Here is a 16,097-nt window from a genome sequence, read left to right on the forward strand (position 1 = left end):
CTAAAAAATGTGTATCTGATTCCTAATTACGTGCATATACTCATCTATAATGACAAATAATGACAAGGAATTCCATTAAGTGATGATTTCAAATCCGATGTCTTATTACTCATTGTGTTTGTGTTTGGAACTGATGGTAGCTAAACTGTCAATTTAATCATCTGAGTCAGTTTATTGAGTGTTTATTGTGGGGCCCTTGAAACGCTCTATGTGCTTAAGCATGTGTTTGAGAAAGACGGATTTATTTAACAGATAGATTAACAGGCAGAAAAGTTTAGGTTGGCTGCTATTTTGGTAAGTCAACAAGAATATATATATATATATATATATATATATATATATATATATATGTATATATATATATATATATATATATATATATATATATACATATATATAAATAATCCCCAAGAATATATGGATCCCCTATAAATACGATGATTGCTGCGCAAATTCCTTTTATTCTACAGCTCTAACCGTCCGTCTAATTGTGGTTGATTTAACACTGGAGGCAGAAAATATGCAACAAAACCGTTCGTAAAAATAGTAACCATTTTTAACTCAAAAAAATAATGAATGGCCTCAGAGAATATGCAAAAACCAAAAAATTTTGTTTCGGAGAGAAGGTGAAAAAAATTGGAAATTTTTCTTAGAAAAAAAATATCTCAATGCCACTTGAAAAAAATTAATCTCAAAAGCCATTTAAAAGTTACTACTACCGGCTTTACTACCAATTGTAAAACGGATTTTTGACAAAAAAAATATTTTCAAATGGCCTGAGATAAGGGATTTTTATTTTGATTTGGCCTTGCTATCAAGTAGTAGTAGTAGTAGTAGTAGTAGTAGTAGTAGTAGTAGTAGTAGTAGTAGTAGTAGTAGTAGTAGTAGTAGTAGTAGTAGTAGTAGTAGTAGTAGTAGTAGTAGGAGTAGTAGTAGTAGTAGTAGTAGTAGTAGTAGTAGTAGTAGTAGTAGTAGTAGTATTAGTAGTAGTAGTAGTAGTAGTAGTAGTAGTAGTAGTAGAGTAGTAGTAGTAGTAGTAGGAGTAGTAGTAGTAGTAGTAGTAGTAGTAGTAGTAGTAGTAGTAGTAGTAGTAGTAGTAGTAGTAGTAGTAGTAGTAGTAGTAGTAGTGGTGATTGATTTATAACTTTGCACCCATTGGTTTTGAAGCCCTTTAGTGTCACTGTACAGCTTAGCCTTGGAATAATCTGAGTTCAAGTTACATTTTCCACATCTTAGGGCTACTCTCCTTACGTGCATCTGTCCTCTGAGAAGTAATTCATGACAAATTTTCAGTAAGTTTTTGTATTTTGCGTTAATTTAACTTATTTCAAGAAAATCTGTACTCCTTGAGTCAGTTGTTGAGCAGTATCTTTGTTCCCTAGGAAAAATTTTCTGACGTTAGGATAAACTGTTTTTTCGGGTTGGTGATTTCACTTCTGTTACAATGTCTGGTTGTTTTGCAGGTGGCGCTTTTTTGTTGGGAGTCCAGGTTTACAACGCACTAATAGGCTAATTGTCCTGTAACAAGACACATCAGCATTGTTGCCTTCTTTGAAAAGTAGCGAAACTTTGCATATTTTCGATTGTTAATGGTACTTGCTTTTATTTATGAAATTTTACAAGAGCAGTGTTGCGATACTCCTAGATTTTCTGACTTTTTCTTAACAAGAGGTATCCAATTTTGTCATTGCAAGTATATTTGCCTTTTGTCAATACACTGAGCAATCAATCAATTTCTATTTCCAGGCTATAAAAAGAGGTTAGGTCTTGCATGTCGCCAATATAATTGAAGAGGTCTCATTGTCCAAAAATATTTGCAAACTATTTGTTAAACAATTCATATTTCTCAACATCTGTTGCATGAATGAAAATAGGTTTTAAAATTGAGAAATTTTGGTAGTTTTGTGGATACCTTTCAGGTACTTTTGATTACTGCTAAAACTTCTTACCTTATATACCGTTATCTTATAGTCGTTGAAGTCCTCTTTTTGTTCGTGTAATGTAAAAGAAACCAATTCCACAAAATAAAATTACTTCCAATATTTAGAACTAACGTTTTAGAACTTTACGTTCATCGTCAGATTAAAACTGTTTTAAAAATTGTTAAAAGATAAAACGAATATGTATTTACATTTGTCTGAGACCAAAATTAAAACAATTCTAGGAATTATTCTAAAAAAAATCAACCGAAAATTTTTCTTATATACAATATTTAGCCTATTCACAACTCATATTTATATCTGTTATCAATCTACTTAAAAACATTCTTATACCGGATTTTTCGATTTTGGCCATGTTCTTGTTTTTTTAGGGTGATTCCGAATTTGCCCTAACCATAAGTATCCCTCTTGTGGAGGTCTTGCAAATTTCGTTTTGTCATGCACAAAATGTTTTTTGCCCTATGAGTCCATGTTCACACCATAAGTTCCTTCTTGCAAAGCTGAAGAATACAAGATGTTTTGCATGGCAACGTAAAGTCATAAAGGTAACACCCCAATAATTTTGATTCTTTGCAGGGCATTGAGCAGCCAAGTATCCATTTGGATGTCAGTTTTTGCTAACGTTTAACTTTGGTCATGTTACGACTAGTAGTAGTAGTAGTAGTAGTAGTAGTAGTAGTAGTAGTAGTAAAAGACTTAAATTCCAACAGGAGGAATACATAGTAAAAGAAAGACATGACAGTACAAATTAACAAAGCACAGTAGCAAATTAAGATCTGCAGTCCACACAGCGACATTTAAGAAAATATGTACATGGCCGATAGTAATTAAAAGAAAGTGTTTTGGCTATGAGAAAATTATCTAAATTCTTATAAAAAATATTGAAAGATGACCTAAAGTCAATGACATTGATAGAAATTAAGTAATTGGCGGAGTGGATAGTTCGACTAAGAAAACAGTTGTCAGTTTTGAATTTATTGTTCAACGGTTGTTCAAAAAAGGTTTTGACTGATCTTCGGGAGCTGAGTGTCGTACTGTTGACATGTAGCTTTAAGTCAGTCTCCATTGTTCCATGCCAAGTTTTCCATAGTAAAATAAGGTCGGGTAGTAAAATTGGGCGAAGATAACAAAAAAGGCAGTTTTTGGCCGCTTTGATCATGAAAAGACTCTTTGAACGCCTAGGTCCAAAAATGAGAAGATGCCTCTAGTACTTGTTTTGCTCAAAAGGTAACAATCATTGGCTCATATATTGCTTTATACATAACTCATTTTATTGTTCTTTAAAAAACTAATATATATTACTCAAATTAAATGATGGGTACTCAAGGGTACCTGAAATGGCATCAATCATAAAAGAAAAATCGAGTTAATTATGGCTTGGTAAATAGTGGCTGAGTCCGCCCACTTTTAAGAATGGTACAATAGCTTTATATAACGTTTTGAAGGCTTCTTATGTAGACAATTGCAGGAGGATAGAAAACGGTTACATTTTGACCGTTTAGGTGCGTTTATGCTTCCTGGAAACAGTTGTCACCTAGTTGAAAGTTCGATTTGTATATGATGTAGAGTTTTTCTACGAACTATCGCTCAAATGAATTGATATTTAGTTCATTTTGAAGACAAGAATCGCTTTCTTGAACCAATAGCTAATTGGGATTTTAAGAGGGCGGTAAATATCAGTTTTTCTCAAAATTGTCATTTCTCGTGCTGAAGTCTAAAAACTTTTGTAAAAAGTAAAGATTTTGGATGTATAATGAATAACTCACGAAATGAAACACATATCGTTGCAAATCCCCTACGTTGTAGTTTGCGCGGATATATTTGTTTTAACCAAATTCGACCTTGATGAATCATCAAATTTTAGGATTGATTACACAAGAGCAAAACGATTGATTCACAAATTTGTAGTAAATCCGAAAAATTATCTAAAAGTGGCACCAATGGCTCCTACTTTTTTTCAACGAAAATTATAGACGCATGTGTTGCGATTATAAAAATGGCACTCATGGACCATTTAGGTAAGTTTAGGGTCTTAGAAAGCGGAGCGATATTGGAATGATTTTCTATACCCTAATTCAGAAAAACTGCTCTGATGCAATCAAAAGCTGTAAATATTACCAAAAACGTTTTTTAAGATTTTTTATACTCTAGCCTGATCCCTGTATAAATAAATACCTGACCGTTGCAAGAAACTAGGCTTAGAACGAATTAAGTCAGTGTCCGTGACCATTCAAAAATGAGATTCTCCAGGACTTCCTAGCAGAAAAATTGTTTCAATTTTCCCCTTTCTAGAACCAGTGGGTTGGTTTCTTTTAAAGTGCACTCCACTGTGTGACAACAGCAATCGAAGGACGTTTTCTATAAAAGTTAAATAACTAATGCTTCGAAATGGCCGCAATTTTTCTGGCGCACGGTCTGACTTCGAAATCGACATCAACACAACTTCTTAAGAAAAAACTGTTACGGGAATTTTTGTAATAGCCGCATTTGTCTGTGACATGTGGCCAACAACTCGACTTGCAATTGAGTTGTTTTAAATGGAAATTCTCATTGGTTCCGAAGAAACACTGAAGTGGCCAAACTAAAAGAAACTTCCCGGGCCGAAATTCGGAACGTTTTTTCTCAAAACCGATTAGATAATATAATCCAATACTGTGCATATGATTTTTTAGAACCAAAATTAAGCCACAAGCCAGTTTCAGTTATGCCGATTGCAAATTGTGAGAAAAAGTTTTAAAAAACCAAAATTTGCAACAAAAAATTTGAAATATTTTCGATCAATTTGAAAATGGTCCTATGAATTGTTTTTTTTCGGGGCTTTTTTGTTTTTTGAGCAACAATTACGTTGATCTATCACTTTATGGCTTTTGTTTTGAACTTGAAACGCGTTTTCGTTGTTTGCGGGGTATGCTAAATCCGCGGCTTCCGTGGACCAAATTCAGAAATTCTGTAATTGGTTTTGCCGTGGATTGTTCCTACTGAAAAAAACACAACGTTTTTTGTGTTGTTTTCAAAGTTGTGGCTAAAATTGCAACAATCAGTTTTTGTGAGTTTCAACTTTCTTGTTACGTTAGCTTTTCAAGTTTTTGGCGATTTATAAAGTTACTCTTTTCGAAAAAATTTTTGAAAAATTTTGCAATGCAGTCCTTTTTTGAAGAACTGTTTGCTCTATATCACTCTTTTATGTCAAACACTTTGAATTTCCTGGAATGCAAATGGCCATGATAGAAGACCTGCTAACCTCTAGTTAATTCCAAATTGCAAATTTTTGCAACAAAACTCAGTTTCACTTGTTAAACTTCCTATTTTTTTGGAAAAAATTCTTTGCAAAAAAAGATAAAAAAATCCCCAGTGGGCCAATTGGCCCACTGGGGATTTTTTTGACCCCTCATCTCAAACCCCTCTCACTTGCGTCTTTTTGCGCTAATAAAAATATCTAGGCATATTACGGAAAAACCTTGCTCTAGGAAGAAAAAATACCTGGAGAAACGAATTTCAAGGATTCCTTGTATTCTTTCAACCTGTGGGGTATCAATAGGCGTCCAATGAATATAAAATTTATGTTTTTGAATTTGCCCAATATAGGAGATTATATAAATACAATAAATTTGCACTTTTCATTCTCTAAAATTTTGCTCTATGAAGCAAAAATACCTGGAGAAACGAATTTTTTTCAAGTATTCTATGTATTTTGTCCACTTGTGGGGTATAAATAGACACCCAATCTGTATAAAAATATTAATTTTGAACTCCCCTAATAGAGGAAGTTACGTAAAACGAATAAATGTGCTTTTTTCTTCTAAACGTTTGCTCTAGGAAGCAAAAACACCTGAAGAAATGAAATATTTTCAAGTTTTCTATCTATTCTGTCATCCTGAGGGATATTTCTGACCAATTTTAAGATAGACATTATTGCACTATATAAAGTTTTGAAGTTTCATTGTATTGAAAATTGGCGAAGATAATAAAACAGGCATTTTTGGCCGCTTTGACCATGAAACGGTTCTTTGAACGCTTAGATCCAAAAAAGACAAGATGCCACTAGTGATTGTTTTTTTGAAAAGGTAACAAATATTGTTTTACATTGCTTCATATATAGCTCATTTTAAACCTCCTAAAATAGGATTTGCAGCCATTTTTTTACTTTTTTGAATAAAAGCTTCAAGGGTACCTAAATTGGCATCAAACATAAAAGAAAAATCGAGTCGTTTATGACTTGGTAAATATTGGCTAAGTCCACCCGTTTTTTAGAATAGTACAATAACCCTATATAAAGTTTCGAAAAAATCTTGTGAACAAAATTGCGCGATGATAATGTAACATGCGTTTTTTGACCGCTTTGACCTTGAAACGACTCTTTGAACGCTTAGGCCCAAAATAGACAAGATGCGAATTTTGTTTGTTTTACTCAAAAGGTAACAAATATTAGCTCAATTTGCTTCTTTTGTAGCTCATGTTAATGCATTTTGGATAGGCTTTGCAGTCGTGTGTATTATTCTTTGTAAACGATTGCTTCAAGGGTACCTAAAGTGGCTTCAAAGATAAAAGAAAAATCGAAGCTATCTTGATTTGGTAAATAGTGGCTGAGTCCGCCCATTTTTAAGAATGGTACAATAGCCCTATATAAAGTTTTGAAAAGCTCTTGTGTAGACAATTGCGCGAGGAAAAGGAAACGGGCACTTTTTGACCGTTTAGGTATGTCTATGTCTCCTAGAAGCACTGGTCAGCGAGTTGAAATTTCGATTTGTATATGATGTAAAATTTCTCAACGAATATTCACTCAAGTGAATTGATATATAGTTCACTTTGAAGACAAGAATCCCTTTGTTGCAGCCATTATCTAATTGGGATCGTAAGAGGGCTGTAAGTATCACCTTTTCTCAAAATTGTCATTTTTCGTGCTGATTTCTAAAAACATTTTTAAAAAGTAAAGATATTGGACGTTTAATGAATAACTAATCAAATGAAACACATATCGTTGCAAAGCTCCTACTTTGTAGTTGACGTGAACATATTTTTTTGTGTCCAAATTTTGCCTAGAAGATCTCAAGTAAAGGATTGATTAGAGAAAAGCAAATTGAAATATTTTTGATTCATAAATTTGCAGTAAATCCGAATACTTATATAAAAGACAAACCATTTGCAGACAAATCTGCTAAGATTATAAAAATTGCGCTTTTGGACCATTTAGGTACATTTAGAGTACCTAGAGTATTTTTATTTAAGCGGATTGGAATTGGAATTATTTTCCATACCCAAATTCAGAAAAACTGCGCTGATGCAATCAAAAGCTCTAAATATCACCAAAAACGTTTTTTTACAAATTTTTTCTACTTTAGCCTCATCCCGGTATAAATAAATACCTGATCGCTGCTAAAAACGAGGCTTAGAATGAATTAAGTCAGTGTCAGTGATCATTCAAAAATGAAAAATTCTAGGACTTCCTTGCAGAAAAATTGTTTCAATTTGCGCCCTTCTAGAACTTGTAGGTCTGTTTTTTTAAGGAGACCTCCACTGCATTACAGCAGCAATCAAAGGCATCTTTCTTTAAAAGTTAAATAACTCTTGCTTTGAAATGGCCTCAAGTTTTCTGATGAACGGTCTGATTTCGAAATTGACATCAACACAACTTCTTAAAAAAAACTGTCACTGGCATTTTTTTCATGGCCGCATTTGTCTCCGGCATGTGCCCAAAAACTCGACTTTCAAATGAGTTGTTTCAGTGACAAAGTCTCATGGGTTCAGAAGAAATGCTGAAGTGGCCAGACTAAGGGAAACTTCCGCCTCCCAAATTTAGAACGTTTTTTTTTTCAACCCTTTTTTCTCAAAATCAATAACATCATTTGTTTCAAAACTTTGCATATGAATTTTTTGTATTAAAAGGAAGCCACATGCCAAATTTCAGGTTTCTATGATGATTTTTGCCAAATCACTTTTTTTTGGATCCTTGGATTTTGCAGGTGAGGTCTACTAGTTCAAACCTGAATCAAAAGCTGAAAAAACGGTCGTTTCTAAAAAGACTACGCACTATCTTGCAAATACCAAATACGCTTTAAAGTACTCCGACAGGACACATATCAAAAAATTTTTGCGAAAGAACGTGTATTCACGGAGAAAATGCATTTTCTCGATTTCGCAGTTTTTGTGGTGTTTGGCCGCTTTTGGTAGCCTACTCCGCTCGGTTCATAAATCCTCGAATATTCAATTTACAACCATCAATCAATTTGCTACGGATTGTGCGTGAGCCTTACTTTATTCTGAATACAATTTGTTTGGAAAAATTGTGAGAAAAAGTTTTAAAAAATACCAAAATTTGCAAAAAAAAAGAAATTTTGAAAAATTTTCGATCAACTTTAAAATGGTCCTATGAACTGTTTTTTCGGGGCTTTTTTTGATTTTTGAGCTACAAATACGTTGACCTATCACTTTATGGCTTGTGTTTTGGACCCGGAACGCGTTTTCATTGTTTGCGGGGGTATGCCAAATCCGTGGATTTGGTGGACCAAATTCAGAAATGCCGTAGTAGTAGTAGTAGTAGTAGTAGTAGTAGTAGTAGTAGTAGTAGTAGTAGTAGTAGTAGTAGTAGTAGTAGTAGTAGTAGTAGTAGTAGTAGTAGTAGTAGTAGTAGTAGTAGTAGTAGTAGTAGTAGTAGTAGTAGTAGTAGTAGTAGTAGTAGTAGTAGTAGTAGTAGTAGTAGTAGTAGTAGTAGTAGTAGTAGTAGTAGTAGTAGTAGTAGTAGTAGTAGTAGTAGTAGTAGTAGTAGTAGTAGTAGTAGTAGTAGTAGTAGTAGTAGTAGTAGTAGTAGTAGTAGTAGTAGTAGTAGTAGTAGCTGTAGCCTAACTTGAAAATGGCACATTTTTGGCCCATTTTCAAGTTTGGCTACAGAATCTCAGTACCCAAATTCAAGTGCCCATTTTCGAGTTAAAATCGTCGTACCCGAATTCCAGTTTTGGGATGCCCATTTTCAAGTTTTCAAAATGAGACCAAATTACAGTTTGGCCCGATCCCCATTTTCATGTCTACTCATATGACTAGTATGACTCGACAAAAAAATGGGTATGGTTGATTTTTTGTTGCGGCCAATACAATAGTTTAACTTAAAACACCTAAATTTAACTTAGAGACATAAATCCTTCTCTAATTTTTGAAAAACTAAAATCTTGTTTTCTTAAAAACTTTTGTTATTGGACAAATTTTCTGCGGGGCTGTCATTTGGGGAAGATCCCCTATTTTTTGATTCCCCTGAAAAGTTTTTTGCCTTTTTAAAACGAAAGTTTAATTGCTGAAATTAACACGTATTCAGTCAGGTGATGTACAATGTGGAAAATGATATCTGCTATTTTTTTTTAGCAGAAAGTAAGTTTTACTAAACTTTATGAAGATATAACTAAAAATTATATTACCAATTGTCTGCGATTCGATCAAAGTCGCAACTGTTACCTATTGAGTCGAATAGGAGTTGTTTTGAAAAAAAAATGAGTATAAAACGACTTTAAAATTAACCAAAAAAACTCAAATTGAAGAAATTAGAAGATCATCTCGAGCTGAAGTCTCAGCTTGAACTTGTCGTTACGCAAAACATACAATTTTAGCTTCTGTCACTTATGTGAGCAATTTCTAGCTCAATATGCCATTGAACGTTGTTTTTTGCGTTATTTGATCTCTATTTATATTTACTTCAACGTGACGGGAGACAGCGAAGCAACTAATTAAACAAAAATTATTTGAACTAAAATAAACACCTGGCTGGAAGTCTCTCGAGACCTTATTATCACGTTCTTGATGCCGACTAAACTTTTTTTAAATTGTGTAATAAATTCAGTAGAAATGAGGTTCTGCTGTTTTAAAAGCATAGAAAGGCTAATAAAATTGACCATTTACGATTTTCAACTTGAATATTCCAACTTTATAATTTTGGATTATAATCAATTCCTGCAGGGATCCACTATTACAAGGGATGTTGCAAAATCCAGTTTTTAACAGAAAGTGTGCTGAGTTTTAAAATGAGATTCATTTGAGCTCTTGAGGACCAAGACCTATCTTATCTCGAACTGAGTTCAACATTTTACGTTCTTGCAGTAGACGCTGCAAGAGGCCCGTAACGTGCCTAAACGATCAAAAACTGGCAACTGCTTTGGTTTTGCATAACTAGAATTCTTCAAATAAATAGATGAGTGGGTATAGTGTTTAAAGAAATAATTCAAAATGGCCAAAATGGCTACTCATCGATGTCATAAACATGTTCAGTCCGAAAAAAAATTCAACTTGTAGTTTCGCAAAACGTTTTTTGCGTCCTTTATGTGACACCAATCTTCTCCAAGCCGTTTACAGGCAGATTTGTTAACTATCCCGTGGATGAGCAGGTGTTTTGAAAAAAATGGACGGCCCAAAGACTTTGACTTCAACCAAAAAAAAATCAATTTGAAAAAAAAGTTGGGGATCATCTCGAGTTGAGGGCACTGACCTTCAACTCGAGCTGATCCCCTCTTTTTTTGACCCCCCTAGAAATTTCATTTCATATCCGTTATTCTAAGCCCATGTTTGTTTACGGTAATTAACTCCTAAACAGGTGATAGACTTAGAGAAAATTGAAATCCGCAAAAAAAAAATTAAAAGCTCCGGATTTTGCAACTCTAAAACACTTATTTTTATTACTATATTGTGATGCGAATCTTCTCCAAGCCGTTCACAGACAGAATTGTTAACTATCCCGTGGATGAGGAGTTGTTTTGAAAAAAGGAGGGGCCAAGACTTTGACTTTTCGCAAAAAAAATCAATTTAAAAAAAAAAGGCTATCATCTCGAGTTGAGGGCTCCGGCCTTCAACTCGGGATGATCCCCAATTTTTTTGACCCCCCTAGGAATCCCTTTTTTTGTCCGTTATTTTAAGCGCATGTTCGTTTCCGGTAATTGTCCCCTAAACAGGCGATGTACTTAGAGAAAATTGAAATCCGCAAAAAAAAATTAAAGCTCCGGATTTTGCAGCTCTAAAACACTTTTTTATCTTATATTGTGATACCACTCTTCTCCAAGCCGTTTCAGACGGAATTGTTAACTATCTCGTTTAACTCTGAGGTTTATTTGTTCAATTTTAGCTCTGAAGGTGGTGTATCTCTCCTCTACGGTCATCTGATACGATTCTTTTTTTTTTAGCTTCAACTCCTTGAATAGTGCACTGATTGGACTCATTTTTTAAAATTCTTATTATATTGTGATACCAATCTTCTCCAAGCCGTTCACAAGCAGAATTTTTAACTATCCCGTGGATGAGCAGGTGTTTTGAAAAAAAATGGACGGCCCAAAGACTTTGACTTCAACCAAAAAAAATCAATTTGAAAAAAAGTAGGGGATCATCTGGAGTTGAGGGCACTGACCTTCAACTCGGGGTGATCCCCTCTTTTTTTGACCCCCCTAGAAATTCCATTTCATATCCGTTATTTTAAGCCCATGTTTGTTTACGGTAATTAACTCCTAAACAGGCGATAGACTTAGAGAAAATTGAAATCCGCGAAAAAAAAAATTGAAAGCTCCGGATTTTGCAACTCTAAAACACTTATTTTTATTACTATATTGTGATGCCAATCTTCTCCAAGCCATTCACAGACAGAATTGTTAACTATCCCGTGGATGAGGAGTTGTTTTGAAAAAGGAGGGGCCAAAGACTTTGACTTTTCGCAAAAAAAATCAATTTAAAAAAAAATTAGGCGATCATCTCGAGTTGAGGGCTCCGGCCTTCAACTCGGGATGATCCCCAATTTTTTTTTGACCCCACTAGGAATCCTTTTTTTGTCCGTTATTTTAGGCGCATGTTCGTTTCCGGTAATTGTCCCCTAAACAGGCGATGGACTTAGAGAAAATTGAAATCCGCAAAAGAAAATTAAAGCTCCGGATTTTGCAGCTCTAAAACACTTTTTTATCTTATATTGTAATACCACTCTTCTCCAAGCCGATTTAGACAGAATTGTTAACTATCTCGTTTAACTCTGAGGTTTATTTGTTCAAATTTAGCTCTGAAGGTGGTGTATCTCTCCTCTACGGTCATCTGATACGATTCTTTTTTAGCTTCAACTCCTTGAATAGTGCACTGATTGGACTCATTTTTTTAAATTTTTATTATATTGTGATACCAATCCTCTCCCAGCCGTTCACAGGCAGAATTGTTAACTATCCCGTGGATGAAGAGGTGTTTTGAAAAAAATGGAGCGGCCAAAGACTTTGACTTTAAGCAAAAAAATATCAATTTGAAAAAAAAAATAGGGGATCATATCGAGTTGAGGGCTCTGGCCTTCAACTCGGGATGATCCCTATTTTTTCCCTCCCCCGAGAAATCCCATTTTATGTCCATTTTTTAAAGCCCATGTTTGATTCCGGTAATTAATCCCTAAACAGGCGATGGACTTCGAGAAAATTTATATCCGCAAATTTTTTTTTAAAAAGTCCGGATTTCGCAGCTCTAAAACACTTAATTTTTATTATATTGTGATACCACTCTTCTCCAAGCCGTTTCAGACAGAATTGTTAACTATCTCGTTTAACTCTGAGGCTTATTTGTTCAATTTTAGCTCTGAAGGTGATGTATCTCTCCTCTACGGTCATCTGATACGATTCTTTTTTAGCTTCAACTCCTTGAATAGTGCACTGATTGGACTCATTTTTTAAAATTTTTATTATATTGTGATACCAATCCTCTCCAAACCGTTCACAGGCAGAATTTTTAACTATCCCGTGGATGAAGAGGTGTGTTGAAAAAATGGAGCGGCCAAAGACTTTGACTTTAAGCAAAAAAATCAATTCGAAAAAAAAATAGGGGGTCATCTCGAGTTGAGGGCTCTGGCCTTCAACTCGGGATGATCCCCTATTTTTTTGTCCCCCCGAGAAATCCCACTTTATGTCCGTTATTTTAAGCCCATGTTTGTTTTCGGTAATTAATCCCAAAACAGGCGATGGACTTAGAGAAAATTGAAATCCGCAAAAAATTTTTCAAAAACTCCGGATTTCGCAACTCTAAAACACTTAATTTTAATTATATTGTGATACCAATCTTCTCCAAGCCGTTCACAGGCAGATTTTTTAACTATCGCAAGGATGAAGAGGTGTTTTGAAAAAAATGGAGCGGCCAAAGACTTTGACTTTAAGCAAAAAAATATCAATTTGAAAAAAAAATAGGGGATCATCTCGAGTTGAGGGCTTGGGCCTTCAACTCGGGATGATCCCTATTTTTTCCCTCCTCCGAGAAATCCCATTTTATGTCCGTTTTTTTAAGCCCATGTTTGATTCCGGTAACTAATCCCTAAACAGGCGATGGACTTCGAGAAAATTGAAATCCGCAAATTTTTTTTTTTAAATTCCGGATTTTGCAACTCTAAATCACTTAATTTTGATTATATTGTGATACAAATCTTCTCCAAGCCGTTCACAGGCAGAATTGTTAACTATCCCGTTGATGAAGAGGTGCTTTGAAAAAAATGGAGCGGCCAAAGACTTTCAGTTTAAGAAAAAAAATCAATTTGAAAAAAAAAAAATATGGGATTATCTCGAGTTGAGGGCTCTGGCCTTCAACTCGGGATGATCCCCTTTTTTTTACCCCGCGAGAAATCCCAGTTTATGTCCGTTATTTTAAGCCCATGTTTGTTTCCGGTAATTCACCCCTAAACAGGTGATGGACTTTGAGAAAATTGAAAACCGCAAAAAATTTTTTAAAAACTCCGGATTTCGCAACTCTAAAACACTTAATTTTTAAAATAACGTGATACACATCTTCTCCAAGAGGTTTACATGCAGATTTTTCAACTATCCCGTGGATGAAGAGGTGTTTTGAAAAAAATGGAGCGGCCAAAGACTTTGACTTTAAGCAAAAAAATCATTTTGAAAAAAAAATAGGGGGTCATCTCGAGTTGAGGGCTCTGGCCTTCAACTCGGGATGATCCCCTATTTTTTTGTCCCCCCGAGAAATCCCACTTTATGTCCGTTATTTTAAGCCCATGTTTGTTTTCGGTAATTAGTCCCAAAACAGGCGATGGACTTAGAGAAAATTGAAATCCGCAAAAAATTTTTCAAAAACTCCGGATTTCGCAACTCTAAAACACTTAATTTTTAAAATAACGTGATACACATCTTCTCCAAGAGGTTTACATGCAGATTTTTCAACTATCCCGTGGATGAAGAGGTGTTTTGAAAAAAATGGAGCGGCCAAAGACTTTGACTTTAAGCAAAAAAATCAATTTGAAAAAAAAATAGGGGGTCATCTCGAGTTGAGGGCTCTGGCCTTCAACTCGGGATGATCCCCTATTTTTTTGTCCCCCCGAGAAATCCCACTTTATGTCCGTTATTTTAAGCCCATGTTTGTTTTCGGTAATTAATCCCTAAACAGGCGATGGACTTCGAGAAAATTGAAATCCGCAAATTTTTTTTTTTAAATTCCGGATTTCGCAACTCTAAAACACTTAATTTTAATTATATTGTGATACCAATCTTCTCCAAACCGTTCACAGGCAGATTTGTTAACTATCGCAAGGATGAAGAGGTGTTTTGAAAAAAATGGAGCGGCCAAAGACTTTGACTTTAAGCAAAAAAATATCAATTTGAAAAAAAAATAGGGGATCATCTCGAGTTGAGGGCTCTGGCCTTCAACTCGGGATGATCCCTATTTTTTTCCTCCTCCGAGAAATCCCATTTTATGTCCGTTTTTTTAAGCCCATGTTTGATTCCGGTAATTAATCCCTAAACAGGCGATGGACTTCGGGAAAATTGAAATCCGCAATTTTTTTTTTTTAAATTCCGGATTTTGCAACTCTAAATCACTTAATTTTGATTATATTGTGATACAAATCTTCTCCAAGCCGTTCACAGGCAGAATTGTTAACTATCCCGTTGATGAAGAGGTGCTTTGAAAAAAATGGAGCGGCCAAAGACTTTCAGTTTAAGAAAAAAAATCAATTTGAAAATAAAAAATATGGGATTATCTCGAGTTGAGGGCTCTGGCCTTCAACTCGGGATGATCCCCTTTTTTTTACCCCCAGAGAAATCCCAGTTTATGTCCCTTATTTTAAGCCCATGTTTGTTTCCGGTAATTCACCCCTAAACAGGTGATGGACTTAGAGAAAATTGAAAACCGCAAAAATTTTTTTAAAAACTCCGGATTTCGCAACTCTAAAACACTTAATTTTTATAATAACGTGATACACATCTTCTCCAAGAGGTTTACATGCAGATTTTTCAACTATCCCGTGGATGAGGAGGTGTTTTGAAAAAAATGGAGGGGCCAAAGGCTTTGACTTAAAGCAAAAAGATCAATTTGAAAAAAAAAATAGGGGATCGTCTCGATTTGAAGGCTCTGGCCCCGTAGAAATCATTTTTTCTTACCCCTGTAGCAAACAAAACGTATGTCCGTTATTTTAGGCCACTTTTTGCCCTGTAATTGATCCCTAATCAGGCAATGGACTTCGTAAAATATTGAAAGCACTCAAAAGCATTCTACTCATACCAAAGTTTTGGGCTAAATTTTAATGTTTTAAATAATTTAGGCTGGATTTTTCCGTACGAACATTCATGAGGAGTTTGAGGAATTGGTATGACAATTATTTTTATGTTTAATAGAAAAACCTGGCGACCAGACCAATAGGGCCACTTTGGCATTTTTTTTTCGAACCCAAATTCTAGTTTTTTGGTTTTTCAAAGTTTTCCCCTTGTATTATTAATATATGTGCAGTTTCATCAACGTAAGTATTTTTTTCTTCATAAAACTGAATTGTAACAATAAACAGTATTTCAGAAATAACATCAGAAACCGTTCTCAAATTCGTTTTTCTGTACCTTGAACTCTTATTTTTTTGTTTCAGATTTTTTTGCTTCCTTTTTTTCGAAGTTATTATTCTTTCTGCTTCAAAAAAAAAACTGGAGGAAAAAAACTATATCGCAAAGGTACTGAAAAATTTTTTTGCATGAAAATGATCATTTTTGTTTATGTTGTTCTCTTTGAATGGATCTCATCTTTTTCAGTTTGACTTCAACAAACTGCGATGTACCCAAATTCAAGTTTTTCACAAAAAATCAAAATCAACTGAAAACAACAACAAAACGGTTTTTCCAGTGAAAAGTTATGTTTAAAAAATTGTTTTCAGTAAACTTTGTGACCCAACAAGCAAACTGAAAACATTAG

General features: G+C 34.6%; 2 protein-coding genes across 2 annotated transcripts in view; both read left to right on the forward strand.

The window, feature by feature from the left end:
- Nucleotides 1-16,097, forward strand: part of LOC142338357 (transmembrane protein 70 homolog, mitochondrial-like) — a 197,974-nt gene that overhangs the window by 133,184 nt on the left and 48,693 nt on the right. The window lies entirely within an intron of this gene.
- The window catches only part of LOC142337571 (kinesin-like protein KIF6), a 78,148-nt gene that overhangs the window by 21,009 nt on the left and 41,042 nt on the right, over nt 1-16,097 (forward strand). The gene's annotated exons all lie outside the window — the stretch shown is intronic.

The sequence above is a fragment of the Convolutriloba macropyga genome, chromosome 4, assembly GCF_964194025.1.
Source record: "Convolutriloba macropyga chromosome 4, txConMacr16.3, whole genome shotgun sequence".
NCBI classification, from domain to species: domain Eukaryota; kingdom Metazoa; phylum Xenacoelomorpha; order Acoela; family Convolutidae; genus Convolutriloba; species Convolutriloba macropyga.